Source organism: Athalia rosae, chromosome 3 (genome assembly GCF_917208135.1).
Source record: "Athalia rosae chromosome 3, iyAthRosa1.1, whole genome shotgun sequence".
Lineage (NCBI taxonomy): Eukaryota > Metazoa > Arthropoda > Insecta > Hymenoptera > Athaliidae > Athalia > Athalia rosae.
Window position 1 is genome coordinate 17,099,145 of NC_064028.1, and position 18,451 is coordinate 17,117,595.

Sequence of the window (18,451 nt, forward strand, 5' to 3'; positions counted from 1 at the left end):
AAAAATTCTTGGAAATCCGCTCGCGGTAACGGCGGGACACCCCATACCTGCATGTTTAGGGTTTAACGTATGACGCGTGTGTTTGTTCAGGTCCACTCAAGGTCCGGAACAAACAGTCCTCGGAGTCGACGAGACCCCGCTTCTCCAAACCGTACGATATCCCAACAACTAAACGGCGAAATGTTTAGGACAAACTTCGTTTCTTCGAAAGCCAAAAGCGAAGTATGGGAAAGGAAAGAGAGAAACGAAAGGGAAATACAAATCAGATATCTGTGGCCTGAAAGAAAATAAAAAATAAAGAAAAGAAAAAAAAAAAAAAACTGTACAAGCAATTTACGAGATATTTTTATTTAGAAAAATTCCTTGTAAACTTCATTCTCTTTCCGTCAATTGATTCTGTGCAAAAGTCGTTCTCCGTGGTACAACGTTGCTGCTGCCGCTGCTGCGACGCCGCGTACCCCGGGGGTATCCGCATGAAGTGGGATTGGGAAACCGCCCTGAAACAGGGAAAACAAAATAACGTACGAAACGAGTAAAATAAAATAAAAAAAAATAAAAACAAAAAAGAGAGAAGGAAAAGTTTTTACACAGCGGAAGTACTTGAGCCGTTCGAAAACATGTATCGCGTCGATTCCGAGGCTGGGGGAATCTCCGTGCAATTGGGGCGGGAAAACATTCGCTAATTGGAAAGTACGGACGATTATCTCTCGCGTGTATAATAAGTTGTACGTTTCGGTATAATTTAATCCCCTTTTTTCACCGCTTCGACACGTGTTTAATTGAGACGTGAAACCGACTTGGAATAATCCCGGCGCGATACCGAGTTGCCGATTCCTCGAGGATAGTTAATAGTCGTTTTAATTTCACGCTTGTAATTTTACGTCCAAAGTTAACGCTGTAAAAGGATTGTCTCGCGGAGCGCGAAATCGAGAAGTACGGTTTCGCTTTCACGCACTCTTTACCCATTTATCCACGAAATTGCGATCGACGCGTCGGCTCGCCGAACGCCGGGGAACGATGAAAAACAAAGATCATTTCACCACCGAGGACGTCCCGCGTCCGGATACGCGAATCTCCGTGCGAAAAACACCCTCGTCTAGTATTCCGGCATCCCCTCCCTCCCTTCCGCCCCGGCCCCGGACGATACCGTGTACGCGTATGTAAATCTTATAGGACGCGAAGATTTGGACTCGGTCCAACTAATGGTAAACATCTTCACGTCCATATTCACCGCAGCCGATTAAATTGCGATCGCAACTCGGTCGGCAGATATCATCTTCCCTCTTATTCGGGGGTTGAATTTTCTCATATTCGAAATCCCTTTATATACGTATATACCCCTCCTTCGGAGGTTCCCCCCCGAAATTACTCGTCGACAATCGGTAATCAACGGGTGATTCAATACCGCCGCATCGAGAGCGGTGAATATTTTTTATTTCTTGATTGTTTTTTTTTTTTTTTTTGTTTTTGTTTTTTTTTGCTTCTTTTTCATTTTCTCATCTGAATTTCTCTCCGTACGTACACAGGCGATGATTTTCGCCGCTTCTTTGGAGTATCGATTCGCGGATAATTGATATTTACCTGACGGCGGGTCGTCTAGATTCCCAGCGGATAACCGCTAACGAGGTTTTATCGTGCTACATGGTGATCTTCCCTTAACGAAGCGTTGCAGTTAGCTACCGGCCGGATATACATATATACCTATATACATACATATCGGCGAGGAGGAGTCGGTTCGCGTCGGTGACTAACGTACTCGATCTTACGTAGTTTTGCCTTATCAAAAAGCCCCGAACTGATTAGACTCAACGTCATAATACGATAATCCCTTTAATCTCGCGGCTCGTATACGCGACTCGCGAAGTTCACGTACGTGTGCGCCACGTATCGAATAAATAATCTTGTTTACGGATAAGCAGGACAACCGGAGCGCGCGGCCGCCAGATGTATAAGACTAATGAGATTCAGCTTCCTTTCTTTATTGAACCGCCCACGATATTTTAACATGCAACGTTGGAACGGAGACCTGGCGAACTCGAGTCTCTCGCCTGCAGCAACAGCAACGGCGGCGAAGTCTTGAATTATATCCCTTTCGCGGATCCCCGCCTTTCGCGATTTATGCCACCAAAGGCAAAGGTATAGGAGGGTACGCCGCAGACGTTCACTTACATGCATGTACGCACGGAAGTCTTGTATCGGACACGCGTACACGTGAAACGTGAACGGGGAAAAAAAAGAAAAACAAGGGCGTCGAAAACACCGGGAGAGACCACGTGAAGATTATTAGACAGGAACGTGATCTTTGCGGATTTTCATATTCGGTCTCAGGGTCCGGATGACAGATTTGTTTTTCCTTTTTTTTTTTTAATTTCCAGCATAAAAACTTCTTTGGTTTTTTTTTTTTTCTTAACGGTCTTATGCGATTGCTGCGATAATTAGCGTCCTTCCGTTCTACCTGTAATTTTTCACCGATACCAGACGTTCAGTTTTTCAAATATATGTACATTCCACTGTCGCTAATTGGTCTTTTGCGAGACGACGACCGAGCGTAATTAGATAGGTGTAATTTTTATATATTTTTTTTTCAAAGATTCAATGAGGAGGTGCGCGCGCACTTGGAACTGCATCGGAGTTGAATCTGGTAGGAATATGAGGTAGACTGCGGTAAACTTCATCGTTTAATCAATCATCTTCCTACGTTGGTTCAAATCCACGTACAGTATTTACCTCTATGTATATACATCCGCGCGCGCGTGTGTTTGTTCGGCGTTGCAGCGAATTTTCAAATAGATTTTTGAGGTTGACGCGGTCGGTGGAAAACGCGGGCGCGGCTCACGTCTGTCAAAAAACTTTGTGGATTTGCACTGCGCTTTTCGTTTGAGACTGCGGAAGAGCAACGGAAATGTCATGCATCGCCTACGTGGACGTGTACACACGTATACACGTAGAGTATTTATATGTATATACGCAAGGTGTTAGATTTAAGTTTTCAGAGTCGCTGGAACTCTTCGGGTGTACGCGGGGGGGAGGTTTTTCTGCCTTTTACCGTGATCGCATCGCATCTGCGTCGCGGCGTACGTTCCAAATGCGAGATACTGGTTTTTCTAGTGTATTAGGTACGGCAAAGTGGTCCAGTTTTCCCCCCCCAGTTTTTTTGTTGTTGCCGCTGCTCCGTCGCTGCTGTTGTTGAAGCGAGCGAGTCTTGTCACTTCTGTTACGTAACGGCAGAACCGACGACTCGCCCACGTAACTCCTACGGGGTACGTTGTTACAATACGTAACCGCGAGCGATCGCGAGACGCGTAACGGAACCGGAATTATGGTAAATTATGATCAATCCTCGGACTCGAGTCTCCGACGACCCACCTATACCTACATGTCCGATCGACGATAGGTTGAAACCGGCGGATATTCAGCTTCGTTAGATTCGGACTCGAGTTAATCCGCTTTTTACGTCGATACGACGCGTCCGTTCGACGGATAATGATGATGCAACGCGCCGCTTCGGAGACACTCCGTCGGGGTAAATCTAATTGTCCGATAAACGTTGGAGCGCTAGATAATTTCGCGTATATCCCGTGGAAACGAGTCGCGGAGGGTACGTACCGCTACGAGCGCTATTATGGGATGCGAAATTTTGCTCTTGTATTAATAAACAGGTATCCCGGCGGCAACCCATATAATTCCGGTGGGTACACGGATTCGTCGGCGGTGGCGAAACCTCGGTTCGGGAGCGTCTGCGGCGTTTGGAGGTCGACGACGCCTTTGATGCCGCTCGGAGGAGACCGGGATCCAGCGAAGCTGCAAGTTTCGAGGCTCTACGAACCGCAACGTTGAACCGTCAACCGTATAGTCGCGTAGAGTCGCCTTGCTTCTGGATACGGCTACCCGCCAGTCGGTCGCATAGACCGATTTACCGCGCGAATAGGTTCGCAGCGTTGCTAATTACTTTCGAATAAGCAAAGCCGGTTCAGGTGCAGCGTACCGGCTGCATCACGTACGCATACGTGTGTTCGTTTCGGGGTACGCTACACGCCGCGGCGGAGGACCGCCGGCCGAGTCTAGACAGCGACTGACAAAGGTGTCCTCCCGACCTTTTCGATGCTTCGTTGGTTTCCGTTACGGTTATCGCGATCGCCGCTGGATCGTTATTCGATATTTTATTACCGCGCGCGGCACCGTTTTCGCCTCGTAATTCCATAACACACTCGCGCACCGCGACTCGGAAGTCTGGAGCCGGTGGCCCAGAGAAATTCTTGCGGCGCATCGGCGGGCTCCTCGTATAAGAATAAGTTTCCGCGCCACGCCAATATCCGGACGAGATGGTGCGCGGCTCATTGTTCCTTCTGTTCATAAATTACTACGCTTTCCGAACGCGGAGCTTCGCATAATAGAAAGTTCCTCTTTGATCGCGGGGATTCTCCCGGAACTTCGACACTTTCAAGTTGCATATAAATGAAAAATTTTCACCGCGACAATTGCAGCCGCGCAGTCAACCTCCCTCCCCCCCCTCCCCCCCCCCCCCCCCCCCCCCGACGCCGGTGTAAGGGCGAACTGCATCTCACGCCGCACGCGTTCGCCACGACGAATACTTGGATACGTGGGATTTTAAATTTTCTGAAATTCGTTTTTCCAACTTTTGAAAAGTCCACACGCTACAAGCCATCGCGATTCCAGGCCGAATGTGTTTGCTGGGCACGTCAAAAATTTCCCAGCTTTTCGCGATAGAATTACGGCCGCGCGTTTAAGAACGAAATCGCATAACGACTACGTTATACGTGCGGTACGTCGGTCGGATGAACGCTATAACGGAAGCTCACTTAGTTTTTAAACGTCATATAAGTGAGCTGAGCGCGCTTCGCGTTTCACGTTTCGCACTTTGCTGCTGCTGCTGCTGCTGCTGCTGCTGCTGCTGCTCCACCATAATCGCAATGTACGCAGTACGTACGCTATACACGCCGTATAACTAGTAGCTCAAGCGATGTGCAAGCCCCTGCAGTACAGTAATGCATTTTTATTGAACTTACGGTTAGCTGTTTACTGCCTGCCGATATCCACTCAACGTGCGTCAAGTTATACAGCCGCCGAACGAACGAACGCAGTTGCTCCGCATATAAAAAAGAAAAAAGAAGGAAAATAGAGGAACGCGAGTTTATATACGCTCGCCCGTATTGACAAGTGTCGAGGGAAATTTCCTGATGCGGGTTGAACGATGCAGAAGAAATTTCTAATCGCGAGAAGGATATCCCACAAGCGTATAATGAAAGTTTTCCTGATATCTTCCGCAATAATTGGAGCTACGTATATCGTAAACTTAAATTATGTCTATCCGATGAACGTCTACTCCGCGTTTCAAAGTCGTCGATTTCAAAACTGCTACGGTGGAGTTGAAAGTTTCTGTACTCGCACGTATATATATATATACGGTATATATCTGTACAAAGTTATTAGAGTTATACTCTTCCAGCAGCACCGCACCGCGTCACTCGCTCGCTTGTACGGCCGATCAAAATTTATCGACCGTCCAAAAACTGACTCATCCGATTCGAAAAGGTTTCCCGTCGAACGCCGTTATCGGCAGACCGTACTACTGCCGATTGCAAAAATCGACGAAATTTTTCCGCTCCTTCTCCGAGGTCCGTCGAGTCCTCCGGGTCCGCTTAAGGCGCGCGAATTTTCTCGTGACAAGGACCGCGCGCTCGCCTCTCACGTAGTCGTCGTCGTCGTCGTCGTCGTCGTCTACCGGTATCCGCATCCCGCTCGTATAATCCAATATATCACTTCGCGAGAATGGGGGGGGGGGGGGGGGGGGGGAGAAACTCCTCTGCAGCGGTAGCAGCGCGTTTCGGCGCGTCTCTGCGCTTTATCGGGTACCCTGCGGATTATGCAGAACCATATAGCCCCAGCCGGTCCGGTGCATCTCGGAGATAGCACAATTTATATGCTAATTTGTACGCGCTAATAAAGTCAGCGGACCGATCACCGCTCCGCTAATTAAATTTACGACAATTTTTTTAACGTCTCCTATTCCAGCAGCGACCGCGGAACTCTCGTTAAAACTCGAGAGGTCGCCGTCTAACCGGCTAGAGCGATATCGGCGAAGACAGCTTTTCCGCGTACTGCGTGACCGCGCGATCGTTTTCATCGTAGAAAAATTGTCCGTGTCGTAGCCGTTCGGAATCCCGGCGAACAAATCGTATCGCGAGCTTTATGTGGGTCAGCGGTGCGAAGGTCGTTTTCACCGACCCTGTACAAGGATATTTTTTCCATTGGATACGTTCGTTAGGTAATTCCATCTATTATTTCCTCCTATTGGTTCGCTCCTGTGCGGTATAATAATGAAAAACCGCGCTCATACGAATTATTATCGGGGATTTCCTTTTCGCGATCGTTGAAACGAATCTACTTAGAACTCCGCGTTGTGCAGGTGGTGTGCTCCCGATGCCTTTTCTCGTTCAAAGAACCCGGGAATTCGAGCAAACGAGTTTCAAGCCCGCGGAGCGCGAAGAAGGAACTCGGAGATCCGAGAGACAAGTGTGCGTGACAATGGATAAGGAAAAAAAAAAAAAAAAAAAAGGTTCGAAGTAGAAGTAAACCTCTCGCCTTTCCGCGTATCCTCTTGCAACAGGCTCAGCTTCCACATCCTCCTTCTGCCAACTTCGAGCGAGCTCTCTTACCTTCCGCTCCGCTCTGCCTCCGCGAACCCCTTCTTTTTCTTATTACTACTTATAGTCGTGGTTGCGCTAGCGTGACGCGCTATCCGGGACCACCAAAAGTCCGAGGAACGGACGAATAACCAGTTCCTCACCGTTGGACGGAGACGGAGACGTGTGAGTACGCGTATAATACGTACGCACGTACGTAACGTACGTACGTACGGAATCCTTGGGTCGGTCGTCCCTGGGTTTTTTGAAGCTAATAAATACCGCGTTGCGCCCGTTGGTTATATACGCGCCCGGCGTCAAGACGTTAATTCATTCTCGTATTCATTTAAAACACATTAGCGCCGCGGGCCGCCTACAAATTGGACGTGTGTATCACGTCATAAATAGAACCAGCGACAACTTAACGACAAATTATTGGGTAGTCGGTCGCTGCTCACGGCTAACCCGTTGAATAAAATAATCGTAAAATGCCGGGCCAAGATCGAGGATTAAGCAGCCGCGGATCCACCTGTGAGGTGTTGCCGGGTATCGCTTTTATATATATATATACGTGTACGTGCGTATGTATGTGTACACGGCTGCGAGGCCCATTACCCGACTCTCGCCAGGTGTACCCGGTGTTGGTATACTACACCTTCCGAAACGCACATATTTTATAAACGCCGACGGTCATCAGCTACCGTTTACAACTAACAAACCATTTCATTTACATGATAGCGATAAAATGACTTCATATATTTCCGTGTATCGTGGGTAGGTGTATTCCTTTACGTTGTACAACAACGCTATATCGAAAACGTGTAACGTGCTACACGTACTTTCTTCTACGAAGATTTCCTCTTTTTTCACCCGATCAAAGATCTTCATCGCCCAGAGAACTGCGAGAGAAGAGAAAAGAGGGGGGGGGGGGGGGGGGAGAAAATAAGGATGAGAAATTGTGGAGAGTATATTGAGGGAGTTTCATTGAAAATCTTTAAACTATGTACGGGGGGGATATAAACGTACGTACGTATGGAGGGCGAGCGTGAAGAAGACGGGGCGTGAGATTTATACGCAGATAGAGCACGAAATACACAGCCAGTATATAGCTGCGGTCGCGATTGTCATTCAGAAAACTACTTGGGGGGGGGGGGGGGGGGAGGGGGTTTAGTTATTGAAGCGGAAATCTGGATGTTACATACGCGGAGGTACGTACAGGTTCTTCACGAGTGGTATACAACACACGTGGTATGTATAATACATCTACAAGGTAATACACGTATATAACTCTGTATAATAATGCTTATGAGCGGGCAGAACTTATCGCATCTTTTGATAACGTCATATCGTTCGAATTACACCATACATACTCGTAACACACGCCGTTGTGTGTGTGTGTGTACACAATAATACGTAAATCGTTGTTACATACCTAGGCGACTGATACGATAACTTTCCTAGAGTACATGACTAAATTCCTCGGGGTTATCAGCTACTACAGTAGGTATAACTTTCAAGGCCACACTGGCTTCGATTCCATTTCATTCCATTTCTTCTCTTTCCACAATCATACGTATCTATAATATTTCTCTATTTTTCATAAAATTAAGAAACTCAACGTACCAAAAGCGACAGTGTTTAAAGAATAAAACTGCACGTGATTCAAGATCTTCGATGATCTTACGATGATTTTATTCCGATGTGAATAAAATTCGGCAACATGTGCAGGTGAAGTTCTTCCCTCTGTGTTGAATTCGCGGGGGGGTCGAAAGAGGGCATAATTCATTTTTATTGGGGATGAAATACCTCCGACGTTGTTACAAACTAGGGCGTTCTTTAAACTGAATTTCGGGGCAAAAGCGTACGTGACTTTACGTTCAAATTGTCAAATTTAATCGCACGATCTAGACCCGTGCGAGGGGGTTGTACTTGTTAATTTTTTCTCTGCTCTAATTTTCTCTTCACTCGTCGTCCCGTACACCGTACACCGCTATGGAGAGTGATAGATGACGAGATAAAACCGAGCGAGTGTCTGAGAACATCGAGTACAACGTGAAAAAAACCACCATCGAAAAAAAAAGAAAGGAACGAAAAAAAGAAAAAAAAAAAACCATCACGCTACCCGTACCTGTACGCCACGGTGTAACGGTATTATGATAATAATAATAATAACAATGATAATAATATCGTATCATGGGGTTCCGTGGATGAGTCGAGGGGACTCGTGCGCTCAGGTACATCGTGTAGATAATAAACGTTACGACATTCTTGCGCAAGGTGATAAGCGAAAGAATCGTGAGCGTCGTAATTATCCCCTCTTCTCTCCGTTCGTTGTTCTTTCATTTTCTTTTTCTTTTTTTTTTTTTTTCTTTACCAAACTTCATCGCGATTCGTAACCGCTTCTAATTCGACGCGTACGGTATACCAATATCGTGTACACTTTTCGCTACCGACACGTGTTAATCACACGTAGTGTAATAATTTTTTATCGCATTCCCGTGCAAGACAAGTAAAGTACCCCCTCTCTCGAATACTGTAGCGTTCGAGTATATGTGGGTACGAGGTAGAAAAAGAAAAGAAAGAAAAAAGGACCCGTGAAAACGTTGGGCGAGTCGGAGGGGAGGAAAACTGGAGTTCTCCTATAGCTGTACAGGTGAATAAAAAGGACGGTGAGAAAAAGTAAAGAAACAAAAAGAAGCTGTGCATCGTAGGTACGTACGTATGTATATATATATATATATATATATATATATACTATATATGTATACGTAAGTGAGTGAGGTACTAAACGAGGGTAGAAAGAAGAGAAGGAAAGAATGTAAGAATGAAAGAATGGAGTCGCTGCCGGATCTCACGATGACCCCGACGAGATAAGCCACTGACACGAAGCGAGCTATACCTACTCGCGCGGTTCGCGCGCGCTGCACTCCTCGGCTTATATTCGACGAGATATATATACATAGACGTACACGTATAACTACATCACATATATATTCAAACGCAGGAAATCACGTCTAGAAATTTTCCCTTCTTATCTGTTTTTTTTTTTTTTTTCCTCGTACAGTCTCTTTACTTTTGTTCTCAAAACCTTTTTTTTTTTTCTTACGGAATCGTGAATTGAGTCGATTCACGCGCGCGAATTTATGGATAACCGGTGACTGTACGATTGTCGCGAATCGTCGATCCTCGCTGTTATCAATTATTCGCAATTCGCGATAGATAATTATCGTCGCAGATTTCTTCCACCAGTGTCCCGCGGGTTCAGGAAGACCGGCAGTATTCCATTCTCACACTCCTTTGTGTCTATCGTATCAAGAGGAAGCTTAAAGCGTATTTTGTTATTATTACACATAGCCCAGTCTCTGTGCCCCGGCTTAAAGGATCTCGGTATCATTATTCAGCAAAAATTGAAACCGTCGTTGCACTGCATCTTTTTTCCTTTTCATTTTGTATTCTAATCTGCCCGACTGTCCGCTGACGTACGCTGCTACAGAAATAGATAATAGACGTGTTGCATGAATAGGTGCAGTCTTGGGTTTCTATTTAAACATCTAATCTGTGTCGTATCAAGCATGAGTCAGGGGGTTCATAAAACTAAACAAAATAGAGAAAGAACTATTTGAAAAAAAAAAAAAAAAAAGAACCAGACAGACACCAAGTTGTTACATCGCTTGACACGCTGCGACGATTTGGAATTTCAATGGTGAAATAAATATAGCTCTAGTTTACCAGACCGGGACATTTGTCGCACGCGGATAGAAAATCTTATAACGTGACACACCGTTTCCAAAGTTCTTTTTTTTTCTGTTTCAATTTTATAATGACACGCGATACGAAGACGAGTAAGACCAAGAGGACGAACGCTGCGATAAATTTATAAACGAAAGGGGAAGTACGATTCGAAATTATTGGTAGCGTTGATTTTTATTTTCATTCAATATCCGTACGCGAAGAAATGAAAATAACAATTTTGAACTTGGTAATGATTCGAGTGTACAATTAACGAGTGACTCCTTCGAGGGCGCGGTGTAAAAGTGAGGCGTGTTTCCAACCGTGTAATTTGTGCGGAATTTTGAGCGGAGTTGGCGATTACAGGGAATTGATAATTAGTGGGACATGAGATGTGCAGGTGGTATTAACGCGACTCGCCGCCACGTATCGTGTACGTCTCTAAGCGACGCTTAGGTGGCCCGTTATAATTCAAGGGGATCGGAGCTCAACGACTACGGCGCGGTGCTCGCCGGTAGCTCAGATAAATTCACGGCTCTCGTATTGTCCGGTTCCCTTGTCATTTGAGGACAATAATTGAACGCTCACTCGCCTGGTCGGGTCGTTTGGTCAACCGACGTGGGGGGGACCCTTTCGTCCCTCTTTTCCTCTCCCTCTCGTTCCCCCGACTCTCGGTGTCGTCCTCTCTCCATATCTCCCTCCACTTCGTTCCACCCCCCTCGCCCTCAACTTAGCGGAGAGAGACTAAGTGATTCCGGACAGGGATACAGCAGCTTTGTCCGATTTGCATCCCGGTTCGTTCGGGGGGCTCCTTTTTAGTCCTGCGGTCGAGAGGCCTCCTTGATTTCATCCCGAGAGACCCGCCTCACCGGGGGCGCGTCATTAACGCCATCTTCTACCCCGAGGACTCGGGGGACCAGAAGGCCGCCCTACTTCTTACTCGCTCTCCCTTGCGCTGCACTCCCCTCCCTTCGGATCCCGGCGGGCCAGAAAATCGTCGCTATACAGAGACATTCGTCGAAAGCTTTTTTCGCCTGTATATTACGGTACCTACCTACCTACCTTAGGGTTGCCACCGCGAAGATTACCACCGATTCCTCGAAACTTTTGGCTGGATTTAAACCGACTCGCTTACCGTATAATAGGAAGTCTCTTGTGCGACGGACAAAGTAAAAACTAAGGGTGGAAAAAACCTAGCGAAAGAGGAAGAAGGTACCAAAGTCGACATCGAGAGTAATAAAAGACGGTGGGATAAACTTTGGTTCCTCCGGTTGAAAAACTTGTCCGATTATGCGAGTCCCCCGGATCATATTTATCGGAGGCTGGTACCCGACAGCCCTACCGATGGGCTTGGACTTCAACGGCGTAATTAGGCGCCGATTTAATTACCAATTTGTCGTTGGTAATTAGTATAATTACGCGGAGAGGAGGAGCTGCGCGGTAGGGATCCACCTCTTCGAATGGGCCAACTGATCCCATTCATCGATCTTTTTCCCGTGAAACCTGTGACAATCTCACAGGTGTGGCACAGGTATTCGCCCATTATGACGTTCGTTCCCTTTGTAATTTACATCGCACCTAATGTCGCATTGTTTCGAAAACCACAAAGCGGCTTTACGCGTTCAATTTTCGAGCGAACGATATTGCTTCGGACCATTAATGGATGACCGAGTAAACAAATAAATGGACCAGCGCTCCTACCGAACGCGTTCACCGTCGAATAAATCTAGGTGTGTTCCCCGAGCGGGCGTGAATCAAATAAACGTGCAAGTTGTACTACAGTTGCGCTTTCCGCTCTCGTTTGTTTCCTGAAGTTCTCAAGACGCGATTCCCACCTCTGTTCGTGATCGTTTTGTAACTTTCTACTTCACCATTTACCTACCGCTTACCCACTCGACCGGTACTTTTTAACGCCGTTCACACTGTGTGCGTTCATCGCTGCTGTTACCAGTTCACCGACAATTTCTAGGCTCCACGTTTCTCAGTCGGTTGGTCGGACGACCGTTTCACGTTCCGAAGACATACGTGTAAACAGTGCGATGGTTGAATAACCGTGAAAAGTGAAGTCGGATCTGGTTGGTCGCTGGTCGTTCACCTTCTTACACGTTGTACGCGTAGTGAACAATCATTTGAATGAATGGATTCGAAGGCAAGCATACCCGTCTGGAAATGCTCGTAGAGCCACTTCAGCTTCAGCTATGTGGTCGGCGGAGTTTGTAGTAATGCGGTCATACGGTGGTGGATAGAATGTAACGTACATGCGGTTAATGGTAGAGAAAAATTCTCAACCGTGACCGGAAGTAATTCATTTTTCAGACGAACGAGAACGATCCAGTGTACTCGTTGCACGCACGTCGTTCCGTACGCCGTGTAACGATTCTCTTATTTAGGGGATCGCTAGCCTGGTTGATCGGATTAAGACGATCGACCGATATGTTGTGGGTTAGGATCTTAGGACCAATAAATTTAAATTACTGCTAACGTCTTTTGACCTATAGTCTTTTTATATTAATTCCAGTAAAAATTGCGTTCATATATGCACATAACAAAAGCTTATTAAATCTCTTCGGTCCACTTGTCTAACAATCTTGAAGTGTAAAAATGAGAATATATGACGCTATCACAGATATAATAATAAATTAGCGAACAAACGATTTACGGTGAAAACAAAGCACAAAAATAAATAACGATTATTGTATAAATAAAATGTCGACAATAACGAAATAACAGGCAGTAAAAAAACTTAGCTTTAAGCAAAACATATATGTTAAAATGGATAGATGCAATAATTGTGCATATGACAGAATCAAACGTAGAAAGGACTTATGTGTATAAAATATATATTAGGGCCTAGTATAAAACAGTTTGATGCAAGTTCTGGTCTCCCTTATCTCTCGTGGAAATGTATATTAATTATTCGAAACTTATCTTATATCTCCTGGGTATATATATATATATATTTGACGTGCACGTCGCGACGACCCTGGGAGACACACACCATCTCTAATCTTCCTTTCCTTTCCGCGAATCCTCGGTTCTTATCGAGGAATTCCCGATCGCCCCTCTACCTCACCTCGGCGATCATCGGCGATAACCGATAATTATTCTATCGCCTTCCATTCTACACATGAACTCGGCCTTCTACCTTGTTGGTGCCTAAACAGGCACCCACAGCCGTATGCGTTGTTTAATTTCTTTCTCTCCTCACTTTCGGAACTATCCGTAAAACCAACAAACGAGTTTCAAAAAATGTCCAAATCCCGGTACCTTTTATTCAACGGACTGCCTTCAATGACAGCAGAAGCGCTGACGATTCGGAAACAACGTGGCCTGTCCATCAAACCGTGTATCCAATCAGGGGTGAAAAAAAAGTAGCCAACGTTGAACGAAAAACGTTCAGATTCAGTTGCTCTCCACGATGCGTTTGTTTTCCGTGCGCGCAAAAGCATCGTTGACTGGAAACGTAAGATCAGGGGATCCGGCCCTTCGTGTCTAGCAATTTTCAATCGTCATTCTTATTAGTTTATACACGATCATCCATTCAACGTATTTGATCAAGCGTTGATGGGAAAGGGTTGCGAATAAAGTATCAGGGTTCGTTATTAACCCCGTGCTGCAGGGTCCATCGATGAATTAGCCGAAGGATGTTAATTACTGATTCAATCAACCGTTCAAATGGGCATAGTAGACGGCGTAATAGAGCTGCTATCGGCAGATTCAGGTTGATTTATCATCGCCTGAAGCTCGAGGGAAGATAAAAAATGCCCCTCCTTCCGTTTTCTTGATTTTCCTACTTCGCCCGCGAAGGAGGATATCGTTCCCTCTGATCGAATTATCCCATCGAAACGAGTTTTCATTGGAGAAAGAAAAAAAAAGAATATATCGCTGACCGAACAGTCGTAGCGTTGTTTGGTACCCGATGACTCGACTTTGCACCCTCTCCCGAAGAAGTAGCGGTAAAACGAATGGGCCTGAAACCCAGATGACGTCGGAACTGTTGTACGTTTTGTTGAAGATTTTTTTCCCATAAAAATGAAAGAACAGAAGCTAAAGACGAGGAGCAAATTGCAACGTGCGCCCCGTGCCTCGCTCTTTTAGTCCTAACCGATTCCTCGGGCTGATCGTTCGCCGCAATAATAACCACGCGAGTTGTAAGAAAGAGAATCAACAAGGACGAGCGGGTTTATGTAAGACGATGATTACGTCAGATGACTTCTCCTTCCACTGAACCGCCGGAGCGAATGCCAAAGAAAGACATTCTCCGAACGGTAACAAAAAGTGCCACACGGTCTCCGGACTCCGATCCCGAGACCCGGGATCTCGCCGATGTCGGTGTTGCGTGATACCTACGCGTAGGTCCCGTTCCCTGGGAGGCGAGGAACCCGATTCAAGGCTGTTCTTCGTCCAATTGACGCGGTTGCACGCCTTGCTGGAATTTATATATATATATATATGATCTCTTGAGCGCAATATGTCCGTCTACGCAGCACATTACGCTCTTGGTGAAAAGAAAAAAGAGAAAAAAAAAGAAGAAACGAAAAGAAAAGGGGAGGAGAAAAAAAGACACGAAGCAACAAGACAAATAACGAAGATAAAATAAAAAAAGTAAATGAAGAAACAAAGAAGTAAATACTCCGCTTTTCTTTCACCCTTCGTCTTATTCTTCGTCTTCTTCGCGAGGAGAATTATCGCCGTTACGGTCTGCGGACTATGAGTTACGTGTAGAACGCATAACTCTTCTCACGTATGTACATACGCTCGGTCAGGTTGATGTCGAATCGCTTTGCGGCCAAACGCGTTTGGACAACGTACACGTAATAAAAGTTACACGCAAAACTTCATTTTGCACGTCGTACGCTGATTTACATCCTTTAGTTTTTTACACGAAAAACATTTTTTTTTTTTATAAATGACGGACTTGTTTCAAAAGATGGTTGGAATTTATTCCCTCAAAAAACCAATTTTTCAAGAAGCTCCTGCGGGTGTTATGCCAGGAAAAGGAGAAAGGTAACTAATTACCTATCGCGTTGTAGCAACGGGCTAAGATATCCGTCTTATACATATACGTTGTCATAAAAATCTCTCTGCTCCTCCGTCAAATTAGTATCAGCACCGACTCGCTCGTTCGCGCGGGGGAGGGGAGGTAAGGAGCTTCGACCTTTTGTTGGAACGGAGGTATCGCTGGTGAGAAAATCTAGGAGGTATCTCTCGCTTGCAGATTAAGCGCGAAGAAATAAGAAAAGGAAAAAATCGCTAGGACGGGGTACGCTCTGATCTACGTACACGTATAACGTCTAATAAAGAATAAATTTTTTTTTTGGTAAATGACCACGACGGCGCAGAGCGCGAGAAAACTGTTTCACAGAGGGTGTGTACAGTGGACCAATTAGGGGAGGCTGTGGGTGCGTTTACAAATTTGGAAGCGTTAAGGCGAGACAGCCGCCCCTCGAGCGGAGGGAAAGAGCCGCGCGACATACATAAATCTTTCGAATAATCACGTCAACTACGCCGACACCCTTGGAATATATACGACTCGATTTAAACGCGGATGTAATGTACGCGTATAGGTGTACGTATTATTCGTAGTATATAATTAAATAGGTATGTATAATATGCGTACGTGATGGGGCAGGTGGTCGGAAGTACGAATACACGCGAGTTGTTTTTATAATTTGTTTTTCTTTTCGTTTTTAATTTGTCTGTTTTTTTTTTGGTTTTTTGTTTTTTTTTTTTTGGTTGAAGAGAAAGAAAAGGGGGGGGGAGGGGGTAGGGGTAAAGAACGAACAAAAATGGCCCATGGAGAAATTCTGTTTTTTAAGGAAACAAAAATTGAACGCCTCGCCGTTTTATAATGCTCGGCAAAATACGCAGAGGCTGAATTCGCTATTCACAATTTACGTATACAGGTATATGCTGCATTATTCATTCTCGCAGATCCATATACCTACCTACCTTTCGATCCCTACACAATATACCCAACCTTCGCGCGCTCGCTTCTTTCACCGGCCTTGGTCCTTGTTGAAAATATTTTTACTACAGAATTTTAACGCGAATTTTAACACGCTCGACGGAATTATGCGCCCGTACCTCGAACCTGCGGAACCGAATTGAATTTCTTTTTTTTCTTCCATCGCGAACGTATCGAGCCTCCCGTGGGATAATTTATCAGAAATCGTCGGAATTTTGAAGTTCGGTCTTTTATTTTATCAGATACACGGAAATCCTGCGAAATTATCGGCTTCGAGAGAAGAATAATCGATTGACTCCGATCGTCTCGCCCGACTATAAGCTGCGAGCGGGAAAAAGAAGGAGAGAAATTTGAAATTATATTGAAAATTTAAATTTCAAATCCAATAAAATTATTCCCCGTTTGTTGTTCGACGATCGAGTCAAGACGTCGGCGCAAAACAGTTCGAGGAAATACTCGCGTCTATAGGATTTGCAAATTTTTTACCGATAAAGATATTCAGATAGTATCATTTCCTGTGAATTTACGACGCCTCTCGCGAAACAGCTAATTCGATGATATTTTCAAACTTTATTCTACTCTTGTTCGCCTCGTCGTACGCACGTGTATAAATTATATACCCGTACAATATCGTCTGTTCGATGTAATACACCTGTTAAATTGTTTATCGTATGATGCAGTACCGAGGTAATTGGATCACCGTGGCGCCTAATTATCCCGTGTAGTTCGATCACGTGACCTCATCAACGGTAATCACTGTTATTTCGATGACATCAATCAAGCGGAGTGTCGGAACACTCGGGTACGTGCACCGCGAGAACCCTGGTCACCTACGCGTATCTCCGCCATCCCCCGTGCGTACGTGTAACGGAGGTTTTTATACGACAGTCCGAAGGGCAGAGGCCATAGACTAGGTAAAGATAAAACTGCGTGGCCATCGAAACGCATTTGTCAACGCTATCATCAATCTAACTCAACGGCGTCGTTCGTATTATGTTCACAGAGCTTGCAGCTTGCTTTCCCTTCCATTCTATCTACCTCATTCCATTTTCTATCCATAATTTTATCTCTCTCTTTCGATTCTTTCCTCGCAATACGTATTTGCGATCCGGTTCGTTCCTTTCATCCGTTCTCTCACCGATCCATAGCCGCGTCTCGCTCGCTTGTAACGAGCGCTCGTGTTATAGCTGCTCCTCTTCGAATCGATTGGTCAGCGCAAAATCAACGGATCTCTAAAACCCGCAGTTTTTTTTTTTTTTGTTTCTTGTATTAAATTTTTACCGCCAAGGTGAATTACGCCAGGGTAAGCGGATGCCTAAATGACGTTGAAGAGCACATAAAAAAGTAAAATACCTCCCAATAGGCTTTCCGACGGATTTCTTATAGGTGTGCATGTACATATGTATAGTCACGCCCGTGTATCGTCGTGGTTGGTTTGTATTATATGTACGTACGTACGTACACATACCCACACAACATACGGAGAGGAAATGATTTATGATAATTACGTAGCGCTGCGGAGTGGTATGAAGGGTGCACAGCACAAGTACATACGTTTGATTCGCGATCAACCGTTTGTAACGGGATTGGCGGAGCTAATGATTCCTGGAAATTTTGCCACACGGACGTAGGTATATGTATACGTACGTGCGTACGATACGCGTTACATACGTACGTACGTACGTACATTCGTACCGTGGGTAATTTGGCGTGGCGCGTAAGGTGTGCGGTTTTTAAGTAGACAGGCATCGGCGGCGGTAACATACAGGCAGAGTTCACGAGTACCGCGGCGATACGCCGCTCGACGGGAAGAGGAGAGAAGAGATGCGATGAGATTCATCTCGAATATATGTATACATATATACGCGTCTTTACGTGCGTGTCTCTACCAACGGATCGTGCGAGATTGACGGCTGTCTAACAATAAGAAACGACCTATGAAGCGGCGACTTTACGCCACGTGGTCCTTCGGTCGCACCACTAACTACGACACGTGTGCACGACGTGGTAGAAGAAGGAGAGAGTGGAAGGAAAAAAAGAGGAAACTTGACTAATGATTTATTTAGATCTTGCTTTAAATATATAAGTTGAACGCAACCGACGCCGAGGA

General features: G+C 45.5%; 1 protein-coding gene across 8 annotated transcripts in view; it reads left to right on the forward strand.

Annotated features, from left to right (window-relative positions):
- LOC105690654 (RNA-binding protein Musashi homolog Rbp6) overlaps positions 1-18,451 on the forward strand; it is a 468,805-nt gene that overhangs the window by 32,592 nt on the left and 417,762 nt on the right. The window lies entirely within an intron of this gene.